Consider the following 21,229-nt stretch of genomic DNA (forward strand, 5'->3'; position numbering starts at 1 on the left):
TCCAGCCTAACCAAAATATTTCCTTTCATCTGGATCTCAAAGGAACCTCTATCCTCTCCTCTCTTTCAAGGATACCTGGCATAAACCTTTAAAACTGAGTATAGGTGTTTTTTTAAAAAACCCTGAGTTCAAAGAACTTCTCCCTTATATTCTGAAAAATTTACATGTGGCAAGAAATTGCTAAAAATTAAGCTCTCTTCTTGAAAAGGCAAGAAGGAAGAAATGTATCTATACAAACTAATATTTCAATGAATTATCTTCCCTTGAGTTATCAAAGAAATAATGAGGTCACAAAGTTTATCTCAGCCTGCCCAGTGGCTCCTTTAATCTAAACCAATGGTTCTCCAAGTGATTCCTGGACCAGCAGCATTAGCATCATCTGGGAACTTGAAATGCAAATTCTTGGGCCCCATCCCAAACACACTGAATCAGAAGCTCTAGGGTTGGGCCCCACAATCTGTGTTTTAAAATATCTTTGAATGAATCTGATGCCTGCTAAGTCTGAGAACCACTGATTTAGGCTATGCATAGGTTCTCTCTATATGAGAGGCTCTATCATAATGTTGACTGGATAGTCTTGAAATTAACCATTTACTTGTCTCCTCCATCAGACTGTTAAATTCCATGAGAGCAGAAACTAGGTCAGTCTTTCACACTGCTATTCCTATTGCCTAACACAATACCTGGAACATAGTGAGTGCTCATAAATGTGTGCTGAGTGTATTAAAAAATGAATGAGTATAGAGATGTTTTATCTTCAGGATTATTTTTCTAGCTTTACCAGATTATTATTCAGAGTAGGGTCATGAGCTTGCAATAATTCCTAAAATGAATTCAATAACCTTTGTACCCAAAACTTAGGGAAACAGAAAGCAGATTAAATCTACAATCTTACTAAAACTAAATCCATGGGTTCATTCACTCACTCAATATTTATTAAAAACCTATCTACTACTAGGTGTTCTGCTAGGAAATTTGGGAGCTAGATGGATGAGTAAAGTGTATTCTTGGCTCTCAAAGAATGTACAACTCTGTAGCCAAATTAAATTAATTCTAAACCTATTAATTAATTCTAAACCTAAAACAAATCTGTTGGGCACAATGGATTATTGAAGAATGAGCAGGTAAAGCCATGTTTGTTGAAAGTGTACAGACCATTGAAGTTTTCCAGCTTTGGCAATATCTCTCTAGGATTATTCAAGCTTATTAAAGAATGATAGGTAATATATCCTTTAGCTGATTAAATACTTTCATATTTTCCTAAATATGTTTATGTATTTCTAACTATATATTTGAACATATTCACTTGGATGATACATGGGTCCTCCCACTTAAAAATTCTACTACTAATCATTGTATTTGCTAACATTCACTGAGTTTAAGTTTTCACAGTGCCAGGCACAATGTCAAGTACAAGTTATTTGGGGCACCTGGGTGGCACAGTCGTTAAGCATCTGCCTTTGGCTCAGGGCGTGATCCCGGCGTTCTGGGATCGAGCCCCACATCAGGCTCCTCCGCTAGGAGCCTGCTTCTTCCTCTCCCACTCCCCCTGCTTGTGTTCCCTCTCTCACTGGCTGTCCCTCTCTCTGTCAAATAAATAAATAAATAAAAATCTTAAAAAAAAAAGTACAAGTTATTCATTACTAATTATCGTATCATACCAACAGTATTCCCTAAGAGCAGTTAAATTCTCCCTCAGAAACCTAGGACACGAAGAGATCACATGGAAAATATAGATCACATGGAAAATATAGATGTAGTGAAGTTTATGAAATCTCTTAATGATCAGATCTTTCCCAACTACAGATAAAGAAGGCTTTGGTGAGAGCTAGTAAGGAATATTATTGGGTTGGACAGCAGATTAATGAATTTAGTGTTATTTTATATCCCAATTGACCATCCAGACTGGATAGAGAGCCACCTGTCACACAAGTCTGCTCACTTTGGAGGAATGCTCATGTAGTCCAAAGATCCTAGGAAGGGATGTGTAGAGAAAGATAGAAAATAGTTCCATGCACGATTATGGACAAAACCAAATTGTGAATGAGTTCACATGATGGGTGAGCCCTCATAGTTGTTAATCTTGAGTGCAGTGACAGTGAAATACATGCCAGGAGAGAGAAAAACACACCAGTCCAGATAGGCCTCATCAGCGTTGGTGCAGGGCTAATGAAACAGTATTTGGGCACTGGCACTGGCACTGGCATGCTGTCCCTGAAAATGACAGCTAAACATATGGTCTTCAAATTAAAATGAAGAAAATAGACTCTGTCAATAAGGCATCATCCTCTAATTTACTAATTTTCTTTGTACCTTTCTGCTTTCTCCCAAAGTCTTTTATGATTATGATTTGCTATTATAATCAGAAAGCAAATTTTGTTGGTTTTGAATAGCACTCAGATTTCCAGGCAATCAACTTACCTGCCAACTTCAAAAGGATAAGTAGCTTCTTACCTTCCCTATTATACTGTAAGTCGATATTCTAAAATATTCCAACTTGAAGTACAGAATTAAGAAAAAAGCAGGATAATCTATAGCATCACAATCCTATGTAATGACTAGGCTTTGATTTTTTTCCCTATTTTGGGGGAGAAAGTAATGAAACAGCAACTGGACAGAGAGAAAGGGTTGAAGCAAAAGCGTTTTCTATATCATTCCTGACTGAAAAAACACTAAATAAATGGCTAAAGTGATGATATTATTCTTGAACAGGTATGGGTGGAATAGAGCTGCACTTAATAGCTTCCCTGGAAGCAATCAAGGCCTGTTGCTTGAGAAATAATTATGAACCTCACTGTTTAACATGATGTGTTCCCTGGCTATGATGCTAATTGCAGAAAGGCAATGGGGTCATTATCTTAAGACACGACTATGCCAAAATGACAATATTTTTCTGAATCAATGCATTGTAGTAACAAACTCTGAATAAACTATCCAAAAGTTGATTATATAAACGATATTGCCATTTTTCCAAACAAAAAATGTATTCTCACATATTTATTGCTGTAGGCCTGAAATAATTAAATATCCAATATTCCTCAATGAATAAATTATAAATAAAAGGGGCTACCTTCAGATTAAAAGAGGCCGACAAGGCCTTTTTTTTAAAAGTATAGTCAAAATAAAACTGTATTGACTAGGGATATACATTTGAGTGACAAACTACAAAGAAATAAAAACTTAAGAAGTCATTATTATAAAATCTAGGATAGTAGTTACTTTTGAGGGAATGGAGGGAGTTGCAATAGAGACAGGGAACCTAGGAGGGGTATCTAAGATTGATTGACAGAGTACTTCTTTACCTGAGTGCTGATGTCAAGGATGTTTGCCTTATAATAATTTCTTAGGACCAAACAATTAAGTTATTTTTAATTGGTACATACACACAAAAAACCACAAGTATTTTGTATTAAATCTAATATTTTAAAAATTGCAACAGTGGATCTCAACTAAAAGTGGTATCTCTCCCCAGCCCTATTCCTCATTCAGCAAGGTTTGGAAATTTGAGGCAGCGGGTTGATGTCAAGATTAATAGTCAAAATTACTATGAGGACGTTTTTAATGGTCATTATGACTGGGGTTCGGGGGCATTAGGAACATTACAGAGGCAAGGTCCATAAACATGCTGCAGCCCAAGAAGATTCCTATACAATAGGAAAATTATTCTGTGCAGAATGTCAATAGTGTCACCTATGTGAAACTAACAGATCAGTGACAATACCTTATGCTCCATTACATCTATTTCATAATGCTCATTTCTGTCCTTTAAGAATGGAAACAATGTGTGTGTATGTGCATGTGTGTGTATGTGTATGTGTACAAGAACCAGTCTATCAATTTTTAGGTTGAAGATTTCATTTCACAGTTTTGTAAATTGTGGTTTAACTGCATATGGTTAAGTTCACAGGCTTTAGAGTCAGTCTTGAAGAAGTTACTAATCTTCCTAAAATTCAGTTTACTTATATATAAAATATTAGTGTCTACATGTATCAGTTAGCTATTGCTAAGTAACCAACCACCTCAAAACTTCGTGTTTAAACTAATCAGAACATGCTATTGCTCATAATCTGGGCCAAGCTGGGCTGACCTCAGTTAGATTCACTCAGGCTTCTTCGATCACCTGGAAGGGTAGTTGGGGGTTAGAATGTCCTTGCTTAGACTATCTTAGCTCTTCTCCAATATAACTCCTGTCTCTCCAGAAAGCTAACCTAAACCTGTTCACTGGTGGTAGCAGAGGTCCAAGAGAAATAAGGGAAATGTGCAAGCACGTTTTCAAGTCTTTGCTTGCATCAAATTTGCCAATGTTCTATTGAACAGACCAAGTCACATGGCCAGGCCTTGAATCAGTGTTGAAAGAAATTATTAAAGGGTATGGATTCAGGGATGCTATGGTCTGAATGAGTCTCCCCAAAATTCATATGTTGAAATCCTCACCCCCAAAGATAATGGCATTAGAAACAAGAGCCTTTGGGAGGTGCTTAAGTCATTAGGGTGCAACCTTCATGAATAGGATTAGTGTTTTATAAAAGAGGGTCCAGAGAGATCCCTAGCCCCTTCCCCCATGTGAGGACACAGCAAGAAGTTGCCAGCTATGAGCCAAAAAGACGGGTCTCAGCAGAGAACATGACCATGCCCTGATCTAGGGCTTGAGCCTCCAGAACTGTGAAAAATAAATTTCCATTGTTTATAAGCCACCCAGTCTGTGGTATTTAGTTACAGTGGTCTAAATGGACTAAGACAAGGGATATATGAAAAATTGTAGCTACTAATAAAACCAACCTACCAACCTACCAGATGATATCACAGAGCTGTTTTTAGAACCACGTATGACAATAAATGTATAATACTTACTTCAAATCTGATATACAGTAAGTGCTCAATAATTGTTAGTGATTCTGAGGAGCAAGAGGCTATACCCATAACATTTCAAACTCGTTACTCAGTATAGCTGAATATAACAAGTTATGGAATTATGGCAATGTCTGACTGCTTTCTTTCTAGAGAAAAAAATTTTAAATGCTAGAGACTTTGGAAACTTCACCAAATTTATTTAAACTGAAAATTTATTACTTATATCTGGGTTGACTTAGGTTGAACGTCTTAAAAAACCACAACACAAATAATGAGGAAAACAGCATGAAGAACATGAGTTTTCCTAGGATCTTACTAACAATGAAATAGACTCATAGTTAAAAAAAAAAAATTAATGTGAAGGTCATTTCTCTCCAGTGAAGTTCAACAGACAACCTGAAAATTTTGAACTTAAACCCTGAGAAACTGAAAAGTATGTAGAAGTTTCTGAGCAGAGTTCTTCAAATGTCACAAAAGCAAATTCTCGTTTTTAATTAATAATTGTGAAGTGACATGGTATGAATGCACCTTGAAAATAGCTTTTAAAAGCTTTAAGTGTGCAAAAGTTTTCACTGACCCTTTAGAATATACACTGGCCCTACCCACAGTTCTACTTTCATGCCCAAGTGCGAAATGGGCAGACAGGTGCACACAGAAGTACATTCAGAGTCGGGCTGAAGTAGCAGAATGTGTCTGCAAAGAGAGAAGATGGTGATACCCGGGAACTAGAAATACTCAACGACCCTATCAGGTAAGTAAGCACCAAATAATTTCCTTCCAATTAATTATTTTACTAACTTTGCTTTCCAGCCAGAAACAGATAGGTAGTAAAATAGATTACATCATCAGCTTTGTTGCTGAAGACTTGCCACTAATTGTGCCTTAGCCGGGGGTAGAAGATTCCTATTGTTGCAGGAGCAAATTACCACAAATCTACCAGCTTAAAACAACACAAATGTATGCTCTTACAGTTCTGGAGGTCTGAAGTCCTAAAGGGAATGGATTGCTTCTCACTCAGATAACTCTGTGGGCTCTTCCACCAGACTTTCCACAACCACTTAAAATTTCCTCATCCTGACAGAGGTTTGATGAATAAAACCAAAGCTCTTGGAACTTGTTATCATCAAATTGTGAAGAGACACAATGGATTGACAATATGAGACTGGAAGGCTGTAGAATCAGGGCTGGGGGTGAAGAGGAATATATACAAAAGACCAGCTACCATGATGAACAAGAAGGATGGGAATTTTCTGATAGCCCCTCCAGCCAGAGTGAAAAAACCTAATACTTAGGGGCAGGCAGAAAACTCTCAGATCACTTCTACTGCTCAGTTTATGCTGCTGAACTCTTCACTCTGAAATGTCGTTCATCTTGGGGAGCCCTGGTGCTTTGTATACAATACTGTGCAGACCCGCTGGCACTGCCAAGGCTGTAGGGCTTGAGCTAGGTGTGCAGGTCAGCAGCAAAGTGAAGTTGAGGAAATTTCTTTCTCCAGATGATTAAAGAGGAGCAGCAGTCTTAGTTTTCTTAGAATGGGCAATCTCTGAAAGTCAGCCTTATTGCCAAAATGAAGGGAAATGGAGTGGCTGAACAAAAACAAATGAACAGGTTTGGCAAAGACTAAATATCCTTTCAACTGGTATGGGTAGCCATATCTTGTGGAACATCTTCGAAAGTTACAACAGGCCCACGAGACGGCTGCTCCTTTCTATTATGGTTAATGGATTTTAGGCTAACGTATAGTTTCAAGAGAAAAGAGGGACAATTTATAGGAGGAAATTAAGAGGAATATTTGGTTGAACATAAATAATGCTAAGCAACTCCTTTTACCAGTGCTAAAACATGATTTTCTTATTTCTAGGCTCATTTCATCAGCTGTCATTTGTTAAATACCATTTTTGGGGGGATAGGGGCAGGGACGAGAGTTTATTATTGTGGTTTCTCTGCCAGTTACTCTATTTCTGTTCTGATTCCTTCACCAGAATGTTAAGTTGTGTGGCCATGAAAATAGTCCTGGCTGACTGCTTTGTGTTCTGTGACCACATACTTCCTTTTCTCTCAAGGGCCATATGAAATGTCAATGAGGAGCTTCAATTTGTCACTGTCATTTTTTTGTTTGTTTTCTATCTTCTACTTGGTAAATTCCTTTTTGCCTGGGCTTATAGTCACTTCCACAGACAAAGATACTTGTCTTTGAGATTTTAGCAAAGTACTTTTTCCATTAAAACCAAATAAAATAAAGTAAGAAACACCCCATTTAAATAATGTTTAATTGCTTCAAAAATGTGTTATTTTGGAAGTTTTATGCCTAACATTATGGTAGAAAGAAGAATTTTAGTTCCCCCAAACTTGTATGTGAGGGTGGTAACTACTGAAGCTGGGTAAGGAGTATGGACAGCCATGCTCCATGAGAGCATGATTTAGAAATCAATACTGATTAATATTTAGACATCAATATTGATACAACAATTACAAAACTGATACCTACAACAAGTGTGCTCACTAGGGGCGAGCTTACTCTTCCAGGGAGAGATAGAGAAAGAGAGAGAATATGAATAAGAACAAAGCCTAGTGGGAAATCATACCTGCATTCCAATCCCAGCTCTGGAATTTACTAGTTATATAGTCTTGGAAAAGTTCTCTTATTTCAGAGTCTCAGTTTCCTTACCTGTGAAAAAAGGATAATGGTATATTCTTCAGAATTATTACAAGGAACACAAGAGATCATTTTCTTAAGTTCATAATTAGCCGCTGATAAGCACCAGTCATTCATTGGCTACCAACCTAAATGAGAAGACAGATTAAGATGAGAGTAAAGAAAGAAAGGAGGGGTATTTAAGTACGATCAGGGAGGGAAGGGGAAACCAGTACACATTCTACTTGCTTATTTCCCCAGGGCCAGCTATGTTTCTCTCCTCTCAACACTTAATATTTTCACAATTGAGTCATAATTGCTCATAAATTAAGATGTAAATATCCCATTGTTTCTTGGAGTGAGAATGAGTGTAGAAAAGTCTACAATTATTACAGTAACCCTCTAAGTGATAAAAACCAGTTTCCACAGAGACGTGACAGATTTTTCTCAGAAAAAAACAAAGCTCACAGTTTTATTTCATACAAATCATAAATGTGTGACTTTTATTACTCTGGGAGAAGTAGATTGTTGCCTAATGTTATTTGAACACATTTCTTCCCAATATGGAATTATTAACTCAGTATACTTGGGCCCAGGATACTCTGAGTTAGAATGGTGGGGAAATGAACCAACCCCACATTCTAACCTTGTCAACTAGGAGAACATGTTCTTTTTTTTTTTTTTATTAATAATGATTTTTTATTATATTATGTTAGTCACCATACAGTACATCCCCGGTTTTCGATGTAAGGCTCGATGATTCATTAGTTGTGTATAACACCCAGTGCACCATGCAATATGTGCCCTCCTTACTACCCATCACCGGTCTATCCCATTCCCCCACCCCCCTCCCCTCTGTAGCCCTCAGTTTGTTTCTCATAGTCCATAGTCTCTCATGTTTCATTCCCCCTTCTGATTACCCCCCCTTTCTTTATCCCTTTCTTGCCCTACTGATCATTCTAGTTCTTATGTTCCATAGATGAGAGAAATCATATGATAGTTGTCTTTCTCTGCTTGACTTATTTCACTAAGCATTATCTCCTCCAGTGCCGTCCATGTTGTAGCAAATGTTGAGAACTCATTCTTTCTGATTGCTGAGTAATATTCCATTGTATATATGGACCACAACTTCTTAATCCAGTCATCTGTTGCAGGGCATCTCGGCTCCTTCCACGATTTAGCTATTGTGGACATTGCTGCTATGAACATTGGGGTGCATATGGCCCTTCTCTTCACTACGTCTGTATCTTTGGGGTAAACACCCAGTAGTGCAATGGCTGGATCATAGGGTAGCTCAATTTTTAACTTTTTAAGGGACCTCCACACGGTTTTCCAGAGTGGCTGTACCAACTTGCATTCCCACCAACAATGTAGGAGGGATCCCCTTTCTCCACATCCTCTCCAACAATTGTTGTTTCTTGCCTTGTCTATTTTTGCCATTCTAACTGGCGTAAGGTGGTATCTCAGTGTGGTTTTGATTTGAATTTCCTTGATGGCTAATGATTTTGAACATTTTTTTCATGTGTCTGTTAGCCATTTGTATGTCTTCATTGGAAAAGTGTCTGTTCATATCTTCTGCCCATTTTTTGATTTGTTTATTTGTTTCTCGTGTATTGAGTTTGAGAAGTTCTTTGTAGATCTTGGATACCAGTCCTTTATCTGTAGTGTCATTTGCAAATATATTCTAGGAGAACATGTTCTTACTGTTCATGGCAGAGTCATTTTAGAACTAAGAGCAACCTTGATCCAGCTCTCTCTCATTTTGCCAATGAGGGAATTAAGTGCAGTCTCTCACTTTAGGTTAGTGACTTGCTCAGAACCCACATAGCAAGAAAATGACAAAGGGAAATCCAAATGTAAACCTTTTCTATGAGATCAAAAATGACTATTCTATCCTCTAATCCTAATATAATTAGAACTTCAATAAATATCTATTGAACAAATGCATGAATTCTAACTTGAAAATCAGTTCATTTTCTACTCCATGTGGTAACCACATACCCTCTAGTAACTGCCCATCCTTTCTCCCTCCCTCGGTACCCAACCTGTAATTGAAAAAAATATTTGCACTTACTGTAGATGTGTCATGTTATCTCATTCCCCTATGACAGTGCCTGTGTTATACCCACTACTGGGTTGTCCTGTCTTTTCCCTCCACCTGTATTCACGTAGCTAGGAGGGCCCACTAGACTTGGTTCAGGCGTCATGTATATCTTGAGGCATTTCATAGCCTCCCTAAATCCCCTCCAGGATGAGACAGCAACTCATCTCTCTTAGCATCCCTGAGTTTTCAGTAATTGTTACAGTCTACTGCAGCCTACTGTTTGCTCACATACATCCCTATCTAGATTGTAAGTCCTATGTGTACAGGAACCAAGTTTTCTCTCCCATCGAAGCCCTAATGTCAATGGAGCCTGATATATAGTAAGTGCTCAATAAATACCTGACAGAAGGCTGGATGAATATGTTACTAATTAATTTCATACAACTATGTACAACTCCAGTGGCCTGTGTCATTCAAAACAAGATAGAAATATTTCAACTGATGTTTCCTATCATCTGAGTTTGATTTACAAAAATGGAAGAGTTAGGAAGTAAGGTTTATAACTTTCCCTTCCTATTAGTCTCAAACCAAATATGAGTCCGTACCTAAATATGCTGAATCCTTTGAGCATGCTTTTGACATCAAGTAGAAAGCAAATGGGATAGTTATAACCACCATGCCCCCAAACCCCTTGGAAAACTAGAGGAGGGGAAAGTTCTGGGATCCTGTTTTTCCCAAGTGACCTAACAGGACCAAACCACATCCAAACTGGCAACTCCCCTAAGATACCTTTCCCAGTGTCTGTGACCATGGCTTTCTTTGTAACCCAAGGAGGCCTTACTTCTTTCATATGCCACTACTTGCACCACCAATATCCTCACCATGACACTTTTTATTAAGTATCTATACTAGCTTGTTAGGGCTGCCATAACAAAGTACCACAAGTTGGGCAACTTAAACAACAGAAATTTATTGTCTCACATTCTAAAATTCAAGACATTGGTAGGATTGGTTCCTTCCAAGGGTTGTAAGGGAAGGATCTGCTCCAGGACTCTCCTTGGCTTGCAGATGGCTGTCTTCTTCCTGTGACTCTTCACATAGCATTCTCCCTCTCTTCTTATTTTTGTGTCCAAATTTCCCCTTTTTATAAAGACATTATTCATATTGGATTAGGGCCCACTCTAATGATGTCATTTTAATTTGGTATCTACAAAGACCCTACCTCCAAATAAGGTCACATTTTGAGATCCTGAGTGGGGGGGTAGGACTTCAACAAATGACTTTTGAGAAAACAATTCAGCATAAAGGTATCCAAGATCATAGATAAGGAGGTTTTACTGGGCTGACGGACATTATCTCATCATTCTAATGAGTGTCCGAGGTATCCACAAATTGTGTGATTTGCTGGTTTACTTAGACCTCTTGCCTCTACTCTTCTAGCCCAAAGTGCTGGTTAGGGTAGGATCCTCCATGTTCTTAACTCTGTAGTTCCCTAAGGATTCCATTGCTACTATATTTAACTCAAAGAAAATTTATCTCATGAGATTAGCTTTCCAATATGGAACCAACAGTGTCCCCAAAATATTACCAACAAAAACCCTAATTTTTTGAGCATTTAAAATGTTCCAATAAATGTGCTAAGTTCTTTACTTTCATTATCCGATTTTATCCACAAAAATCCTATGAGGTAGATCTCATTTTAGAAATGGAGAAATTAGAGATAAGAGGCTAAAGGATTTCCCAAAGTCACCAGTATAAAAGTGGCTGAGTTAGACTTTAAATCCACGAAGTCTGACTTCAAATGGAGACTGCTTAACCAACTTGCCACTGATTTCTTTTCTTCAGTGCTATAGCTGAGGAAGGTATTAACCTAGAGGAGTAAGTTTTAAGCCAAAAATGGGATCTGGGAATGCCAAGTTCCAAGGCATCAGTGTCCTCATGCATGAAAGGTCCTTCACTGTGATGTCTTTCCCTTTGCCCAATCTCTTCTTTAGGCTTGCTAAGAGTAAGTGGTCTAATGGACACTATGTGGTGATCTATTAGTAGAAGCACCTCTGTCTGTATGTCCTTATAATATTTCAGAAAAGTGGAAAGGCTTCTATTTCACAAGCTCTCCTAAAGACACCCCACTATCCCCGCTATGCCTACTTCCCATAGTGAATCTGGAAAGCATTTATACAAACCTCTTCATCATGCTTGTTATACTCAAACATACTTAGGAAGATGAAAACTCCCAACTTTTATGGATAGTAATAGATGGTGTCTTCAAAAGGTCCTTTTGCTGTGTTTATAACTCTAAAAAATGGCAAAATTGGTTTGAATTAGCTCTACAGCTTCTAAACAGGGATGTTGCAACTTGAAGATCACTGGAGATAACAATTTCTACTTTTGACCAGATTGTCTGTTAAGGTACCAAATTCAGTGACAATACGGAGCATAACACAGAGAACAAGACTGCAGATTTTTCTCTGCCTCTTTATTTGTATAATGTTTTTGACTCTTATTAAGCCCCAATAAACAGCACCATTGCCCACCCTGGAGCCTCAGTGAAAATTCTGGTCTCTCATTTTGGGGATTTGTTTTTAACTCTTGCTGTATTCCTGTAGTGGGTCCTCCCCTTTAAGGTGTGAGGAAGGGGTCCTCCCCTTTCAGTATGAGAAAGATTTCTAGGGCAGAGAAGTGAGAGTAAGTGTAATGATCAACTTTATTTGTGTACTTACTGTAGAGTAGGAACTATGCTAGGAGTTTTTATTCATTATCTCATTTATTCCTTAACAACCTTATAAGATCAGTATTAGCATTATCACTACTTTACAGGCAACTTGGCCTAAGCATACAACTACAATATAGTGGTGCCAGGATTTGAACTTCATCTGTATTATTCTAAATCCCATGTTTCTATGTTATATTATATCCCACAGCACTACAAATCATTCCTCAGATGGCACAGGTGTCCACAGAAGCTGGAAACCATATCTAAACTCAATATTACTAAGCCCTTTGTCTATAGCTGTCTTACTCATGGGATCAACCAGAAGTGCGGGGGATGGGGGATAATCAGGGTTCCTCACCCTCTACGTAAATTAAAGCAGTTTTGCAACTTTCTTATTTTAACATCCAACATACTGTAATTATGGAGAATGAAAATTATTATGATGGTTTTACTGAGTGGTAAACATTTGTATTATTGTTAGATGCTCAAAAGGGAAATGATAGTTTTAACAAAAGAGAATAAGAGAATTCTCATATTAAAGATTTTTTAAAGTCTCCATACAATGACTTCTAACCAGTCCAAGATTGCTTAATACCGATTAGTAATGACCATTAAGAAATCATTTATGGATTTTTTGTGAGTGTTCAGAGATACTAATGGGTTTTAGAATTACTTGGGATTCTTCCTGAGGTCAAAGGAAGAAAATAAAGTATGAAGTGATAATAAAATGTATGAGGTGACTAATGGACAGGTTGTATATATATAATGATTTCAGAAAAAAAACCATTCAATTTTTACAGCATACATTCAAACAAATGGAAATCTCAATGCCATAGCCTCTTGTCTTCACTCAAGAACCAGGAAGGTTGATAACATTGTATATCACCATCATCCATATCAGATTCTCAACAATTTTTTTAGCCATCAGGTCACTGGCTCCAGTCACCTCTGTAGCCACTCTCACCCTCAGCTACCAAAAATCTTATGAAAAGTAGTAGGCAAATAATGCCACATTTGACGAGGTACCAACAATAGCATTTGCTCTTACATAGCACAAATAAATAACCAACTCAAACACAGTTAGTACATGGCAAACATTAATACTGAAAATAGCTCCCACAGACCATCCAGGGAGCAGGTATCTAAGTTTTTGCTACACGTGTAAGTCAACAGAATAACAATGAACCAAATGAAATAAAGAGGATTATAATATCATAAAATTTTGAATTGTAAAAGGAAAATTCTGAGTAAAATTTAATTTGAGGATTTTATTTTAAATCACATAATAGTACTCCTGATTTCCCCAATACAGAGACAGAGAATAATGTTTTATCAAAAATAAATGTATTAGAGATAATGTTATAATGTAAATGTAGACAAAAAATGTAATTAATAAGAAGGAAATGGATATTATAATCTTAAAAGAATATTGTCTGTAGTCATCATTGAGGCTAATGAAGGAGGCTAAATGAGATGTTTAATTGTTGTTCAATAAAACCATCTTGATTCTGGCTCTTAGCAAATTAGGTCTTAGAATCTAAGGTCACCAAGCCAACTGGCTATGTTATTGAGCAATTAAATTATACACTGATTTTTCTTCTGTGGCTTAGAGCATACACAAAGTTTATATTAAGTATGTCTGACCTACTATGTATCTCTTACATATTATTCCTGTATTTGAAGGATGTATTTGCTTAAAATAGGGTGTAATTGGTATTTTACAAATATAAAATCTCTTTTTTAGATATATCAGACTTCATAACTGCAACATCCCTATAGTAAAATTAAGCTTGTTTCCAGGTTAAAATTGAGTAGAGAGTCTTAAAAATGAATAAGCTTCCTCAAGAGCAAAATAATTCAAAAAGAATTATTTTGTATGGTGGGCAACAGAGTAAGCACACTGGGGATATTAAATGATATATAATTGATAAAGTATACCCTGCAAACATTTTGACTGCTATACCTTATCTTTAAACTTTTAACTGTGAGCCTATTTTTAATCTAAAGAATTCACATCTGCAATATATAATTTTATGTTTTGCTTGGAAAAGAAAATTTGAACAGTCCAAAAGAATTTTTAGTACTGAGAAGGGAAGAGTAAAGCTACTTGTGAACTGGAAAGCAATAGATGAAAACACTTTCAAGGGAATACGGGAAAGAAATATGTTAGTATTTAACCGTGATCTCATTGCATGACCATACAGAATGTTTACCTCATCACATTTTGATTCGTTCTTTATGTATGAACATAGGGCAACTTTTTACAAAACAAATGCAGAATTGCAAACCTTGGTCCCTTGCTTTTTTGTTTCATTGCTATCCTCTCACATGCGTGGTTTGTGTTGCAGCTAACAGTTTAAAATCTGTGTGCTCCCTCTTCCACATGATTAACAAATATGTGAGATAAGCTGGAGGGATCCAGGTCAAAGTCTCCCACCACTTGCTGCCCTGTGAGAAACACACATCTAAATTCTTATCTGTCCTCACCTCTCAACCTCCACCTCTCTCTCTCTCTCTCCAGAGTTCTCATTAACGAGAAAGAACACTGTGGGAAAGGTTTGTAGAAAATCTGAATGCTTGAAAATATACCAGATGAAACAGGATAATTCATGTGCTGTGGTTGTCTATGTCTGGGACTTTAAAATGCTGAAATAATCTAAATGAGGGTATCTGAGAGATAACCAAAGTAAGGAGGAACAATAAGTAGTGATTCCATTCAACATGCTAATGACACACAGTCACTCCACAGTAAGGAATGTTACTTTGGTAATACCTTTGACTTTCCTATGGTTTTCAACTCCATGAGAAAGGCAAACCTGCAAATACCCACTAGTCAACCTGATTCTATTAAATGCCAATTAAGTGCATGTTCAATAGATAGATGTTATGAGAAACAAAAGATATAGAGTACCTTACCTTTAAAATACAAAATATTTAAAACTGGTTGAAGACACTGTAGATTTTTAATAAGATAAACATATTTATAAATATATGTGCATATATTTTTTGACAGAAGACCACAGAAAGAGGGCTAGAACTCACAAAAGTCATTTAAGAAAGAAGCAATTATTTTTTCTTGGCTAGTCCAGAAAGGCTTTATAGGGAGCTGGACCTTTAAGTATAGATAGAATTTTAATAGATAGGGAAGAGTGGAAGAGTTGAGCAAGGGTTTTGAAGTGAGAAAACCTTAAGGAGATTCTAGAAAAAGTAAAATTAATTCACAATGATCGCTCAAAATCTGCTGCTTTAACAAGTGGTGGTCGCATTCATTTTTCTTCTACCCTTCTTCTACCTGACTGGCCAAAGCCATGTTAACCTTTTAGAGACCTTAACCACTGAAATGATTATGGTGTCATTCCTATGCATACACGCACAACATTTAAAATAAAAGACTTTAAAGAGAGCCTTTTAAATGAGTCAAAGGAAGTCAAAATCTGACTTTTTTCATTTTGGAATAATAAAATCTATTGGGTGCAATGTTGTTGGTTCCTCTACTTTGCTTAAGATTGTGCTTATCCTGACACTAGGAAATCTGAGACTATGGCTGGCAGAATTAACCTTAAAAAAATGCAATTACATCTCCCAAACTTTTCAAGTAAGAATGAAATTGGACTGATAGTTCCTCAGTTTTGGTACTATAGATAGTTGGGGTCAGATAATTCATTCTAGGGGACTGTCCTATGCATTGTAGGATATGAAGCAGCATCCCTGAGGCCTCTACTTACTAGACAGCAGTAGCAGTTATAACCACCAAAACCCTGCCCAGATAATGCTGAAAGTCCTACGGGAACAAAATTACTTCCTAAGAACCACCAGGTTACAGGAAGGCTTCGAAATTAGTGAATTAACATGAAAACCCATCAATTCTCCCCTCAAAATTTAGAGATACATTTCCAGGCTCTATTTGCACTTATATACTGATTGATTACTCAGGAGTGAAAAAACACTTATTATGTGTATTGTCTGTCAGAGCCAGTATTGGGCCAAAAGATGGGTAGGTAGATAACTAATTATATACAAGTGCAAAGATTAACACAAATCAGAAAATCATTAAACGCCATTCACAGCCAACACAGAAACATTATGTTATCTGCACCTGTGAGAAACACTAGACACAAAACAATGAAGCCCATTAGAAAGTTCTCAGTATGGGGGATAAGCTTTTTTTTTTTTTTTTTTTTTTTAAACTTGTGGCTTCCTTGAGCTTCAAAAGCCAATAAAGACAGCAGAACTAGTCCCCACTTGGAAAGGCGTTTGTTTATTCTGCTTATCTGCAGCCAAAGCTAACAATCTTAATGGTTTTAAAGACCTTAATGTTTCACAGTAATAGGAAGGCCTAATTTGCAGACAGAGGTATCTATAAATGAGCATGTCTTCAGAGAGTCTTGACATACAGTTTAACTTAAAAGCATTCAGACTTAACAATTTCTAAACAATGAGTAGAGGGCAAACAAAAAAGGTGAATTGGTTATCTTTTCTTCTTCAGTTAAGATATCAAGCAAAATGGAAGGAAGGAAGGAAGGAAGGAAGGAAGGAAGGAAGGAAGGAAGGAAGGAAGGAAGGGAGGGAGGGAGGGAGGGAGGGAGGAATGGAAAGACAAAGGAGAGTGAGCAAAACAAAATGTAAAGACTATGCTACTGTCATCTATATATTCCTAACTCATAAAACATGGCTTATATAGTAAGTATTTAACCCTGTCTGTGAAGTGAATTAATAAGAATGGAAGAGAAGGAGAAAGAATATCAATTTGAAACTCTGAAATATCTAAGTACAAAGTTAATTGTAAAATAATTTAAAATCTGAACTCCTTCATTACTATTTTCATTCACATAGATTCTCAGCCTCTCATTTTAAAACTCTTATCCTTTTACATGATCACACTTATAAAGTACTTAATTATAAAGTACTTATATAATTTCATGGGATCCCCAAAACAAGCTATGAAGTAAAAGCCATTATTCCTCTTTTACAGAAAACATGACTTCAGAAAGGTTAAGTGATGCCCAAGGCCAAAAGCAAAAGAGCAGGACTCAACACAAGCTTCAATTCCGAAGCCACTCTAAGTATCAGCCTTAAGCGATGTCATGGAGAATAACATTTACCCTACTGCAGTGTTTCAGTTGCACATAGTGGTTAAAAAACATGTGTTGGTGTCAAGACTCCCAGCCCCACAAATTACCAGTTGTGGAATAATCTCGAGCAAGCTATTTCAACTCTTTGATTCTGTTTCTTCATCTGAAGAACTGAGCTGGTAATAGCTACCCCATGGATTTGATATAAAGATTAAATGAGATATGTGTAGCACACTTAGCACATGTCGTATCAGTAGTAATCACCATCGTATTTTATCCAAAGGAATCTGTGTCATAGTGGGTATTGTTTATATGGAGTTTTGAGGATATCCAGACTATTTATGGTAACAGCAGCTCTTTCTGGTTTTCAGACGCTCTTGTCACTATGCCCCTTTATAAACTTACACCCTTTAAAAGTTGAATTCTTTGATTACTCAAAATTTGGGTGGATCACATATTAAGATATATGTGAAGTCCTGGGTCTGGGAGTAAAATTTGAAGGTAGAATGTAAGAGAAGGCCTTCTAGTTAAAGAATTCACTAGGAAGATTTTTCAAATGTTCTGTTCCATTTGTAAAATTTAGGAGGCAATGTAGGTCTCTTGCATGACCAGAAATAAAGAGCTTGAGTGCCTATTTGGGGATTGGCACTATTGTAAATGCTTTACACACATTAGCTCATTTCCACTTGACACAAACACACTTGAGGTACACTTTATTATCACCATCCTCATAATATAAAGATGAAGGAATATGCAGTGAGAAGTTAAATACCTTGACCAAGTTAACCCAGCTAGTAAGAGATGACTAGAATCCAGAGCTGTACCAGAGTCTATGATAGTACCACAGCACTATACTGTCTTTCTCCAGAGTGTCCTATCACTCATTTACCAATCACGTATATACAAGGAGTCTACACAATGGTGCAGGGCACTTCTGTACTCTATCCATCAAGTTTCCTGTCAGTTCATAGAGAGAGAGGTCTGTAGCAGATGCTGTTGATATCTGCTCCATACTTCCTTGGCTCCCCAGTTCACTTACAGCTACAGCAAAATTCATGATAAATGTATAGCTACTCACCTGGGTTTCTTTTAACCCTTCCTGAGGGCTTTTTAGGGACTGTGGAAGCAGGACCTGCCAAAGACAGTCACAACCTAGAAGTGCAGGAGAATTAAAGACCCTAGGGGCAAACATCAACCAATACAAAAGAGGAATTGATAAATAAATGCCCAGCATCCCCAACCCATTCACTTTCTTGGAGGGTCCCTAGTGGAACTGAGTCTAGTTGGCTCACAGCAGTAACCTGTTTGTTCATGAAAACACCTTTTATTGGCTCTTCTCCCTTCCTTACCTCATTTTCCATTCGCCTGCACTTGTGTTTTCTGGGATCAACTTTAAATAAGCTGCCTTCACCCATGACCTCGTTTTATGGTCTGCTTTGGGGCAATTCAAATCAAAATAATCCCAGGTGGGCATCTAGAAGTTTCCTGCTGTCTCCAATAACATAATCCCCTTGACTCCAGTTCCATCTACATCAGACTGCCAAGGACCAGACATCATGGGAAGAGTAGAAGTAGGATGAGGAAGGAAGGACTTCAGAAAGAGACTGTGATCCTTTGGATTCTTCAGACTGAAACAAAAACACTTCCTCTTGCTGGTGCTGATTATTCTCACATATTTCTTCAAGATGCTATGATGCTAACCAAGTTTCTTTCTCTTTACTAAGGACTTCCTTCCAAAAGACAGAGCAAGAGTAGAGAAGGGGCAAGAAGGGAAGAAAACACTATACTTCCAGACAAGGATTCCAAAAATCAAAAAAGAATTATTAATGTATCTAAAAAGATTGTCATGAATGTGCTTTGTCATTAAGAAGCTGAACAGTTCGACTAAGTGATATCCTTTTAAGAAATGTAGTTCAGTGGAAAGAATATGCACAAATCTGGAGACATACTGACCTGAGTTGCTTTCCTCTTTCTTTCTTTTTTTTTTTATTATTGAAGTACAGCTGACATAAAATGTTATATTAGTTTCAGGCGTGTAACATACTGATTTGACAATTCTGTACATTACTCAATTCTCATCACTATAAGTACAGTCACCATCTGTCACCATACAAAATTATTATATTAATGACTATATTCCCCATGCCATAGTTTTCATCTCTGTGACTTATTTATTTTATAACTGAAAGTTTGTAACTCTTAATCCCCTTCAACTATTTTGCCCATTCCCCCACTCTCTTCTCCTTTGGCAGCCACCAGTTTGTTCTTTGTATTTACAAGTCTGTTTCCGATTTTCTGTTTGTTTGTTCACTGTTTTGTTTTTTTAGATTCCACATATAAGTGAAATCATATGGTATGTGTCTTTCTCTGACAGACCTCAGTTTGAATGCAAGCTTTACCACAAAGATTATGACATCAAGCAAATTAACTTCTTGAAGCCTCATTTTTCATACATATACAACGGTGTGGAAATATTTACCTCCCCAAAATTGTTAAAGATTTAAATGAGATAATGTGTGTGACAGTTGCTGGCAGATGTTTAATAAATGTTAGTTTCCTTTCCTTGTCTATCCATTCCCCATCCCAACCTGCCACCCCACAGAGAAAATATCATGGGAAATTTTCTTAATGATCCTCAATCTTACACATGTAGGGGTCTCCCCTGCTCTGTTCATTAACCTCCTAGAAATTCTTCTAAACTTTTATGGTCAAAAAAATTAATTTGGTGAGCATTTCTTTGTGACCATCAAATGCCAGATTCTATAGGTTAACCAAGGAAAACTAAAGAAGTCAGGAAAAATGCAAATAAACATTAGGTATTGAGACTGCAACATATCCACATTAACATAGGCAAAGATGTGGGAAGTCAATTTAAGACAAAGGAGAGCTTCTATTATGTGCCGTTGATAATAGCAAGACAAATAAGCCTCTCAATCCCTATGACAATGGACTACTTTTCAACAAACTATTTTTTTTAAAAAATTAAGAAGCAGCAAAGGGCATAGACCATCTTTTGTCTCTGATTCCAGCACAGATCCTCCTGCTTTTCACATTTCTCCTACACAGTGATTTGACCATTAAGTGATTAATGATGTGGACGTTCAGAGGATTAGCTTAAGCAATTGTTCATAAATGTGCTTTTTGGTTTGAATAACTTAGCAAAATGATCTAGCTTCAAATTAGAGAAGCACAGATGTATGTGAATAACTGCTCTCCCAGAACCAAAAGACTGAACTCAGAGACCTCTTTTAACTCTTAGGCCTTCGACTTTCTCAGGGCAGGAGTTACACTTAAGATCCAACTAGAAAGTTGGGGACAGTAGGCCCACCCCCAGTTACTCCATTCCATAGACACAGAGAATGCACAGGGAGATGTGGCCTGGGGTGCCCGGCATCCAGCTTGCACTACCACTTATGACATATATTACGGTGGCCCAACCACTTCTTAGGTGACTGAAAATGTGGACAGCGGACAGGCCTCAGACAACACTCTGAGTGACACAGTCAATGCAACATATGTATATCCATGTACAATTCAGAGAAGTGCAGAACCTTCAGTAGAATACTCCCATACTTCCAATTTTCAGTAACTAAACTTCTGACTCTGCTTATTCTTAGATGTTTTTAAAATTTTTTTAAAGATTTATTTATTTGAAAGAGAGAGTGAGAGAGTGGTGGTGGGGGGGGGGGTGGAAGGGCAGAGGGAGAGGGAGAGAGAGAATCCTCAAGCAGACTCCCTGCTGAGCATGGAGCCTGATGCGGGGCTCCATCCCAGGACCCTGCGATCATGACCAGAGCCAAAATCAGGAGTCAGATGCTTAACCAATTGAGACACCCAGGCACCTCAGGTGTTTTTTATTATTACTCAGAGTCCCTAGTTTTTCTTTCTAGTTGCTATTCCTGGGAAGCAATGTT

General features: G+C 37.4%; 1 protein-coding gene across 9 annotated transcripts in view; it reads right to left on the reverse strand.

Moving 5' to 3' along the window:
- The window catches only part of EMC2 (ER membrane protein complex subunit 2), a 540,022-nt gene that overhangs the window by 355,751 nt on the left and 163,042 nt on the right, over positions 1-21,229 (reverse strand). For all 9 annotated transcript variants that reach the window (XR_015725757.1, XR_015725760.1, XR_015725759.1 and 6 more), the window contains one exon: positions 7,437-7,519. The gene's annotated coding sequence lies outside the window, so the exon portion shown is untranslated. The remainder of the gene's footprint in view (positions 1-7,436; positions 7,520-21,229) is intronic.

This window comes from Ursus americanus, chromosome 9 (genome assembly GCF_024610735.1).
Source record: "Ursus americanus isolate L20-20 chromosome 9, mUrsAme1.1.p, whole genome shotgun sequence".
Taxonomy (NCBI): Eukaryota; Metazoa; Chordata; class Mammalia; order Carnivora; family Ursidae; genus Ursus; species Ursus americanus.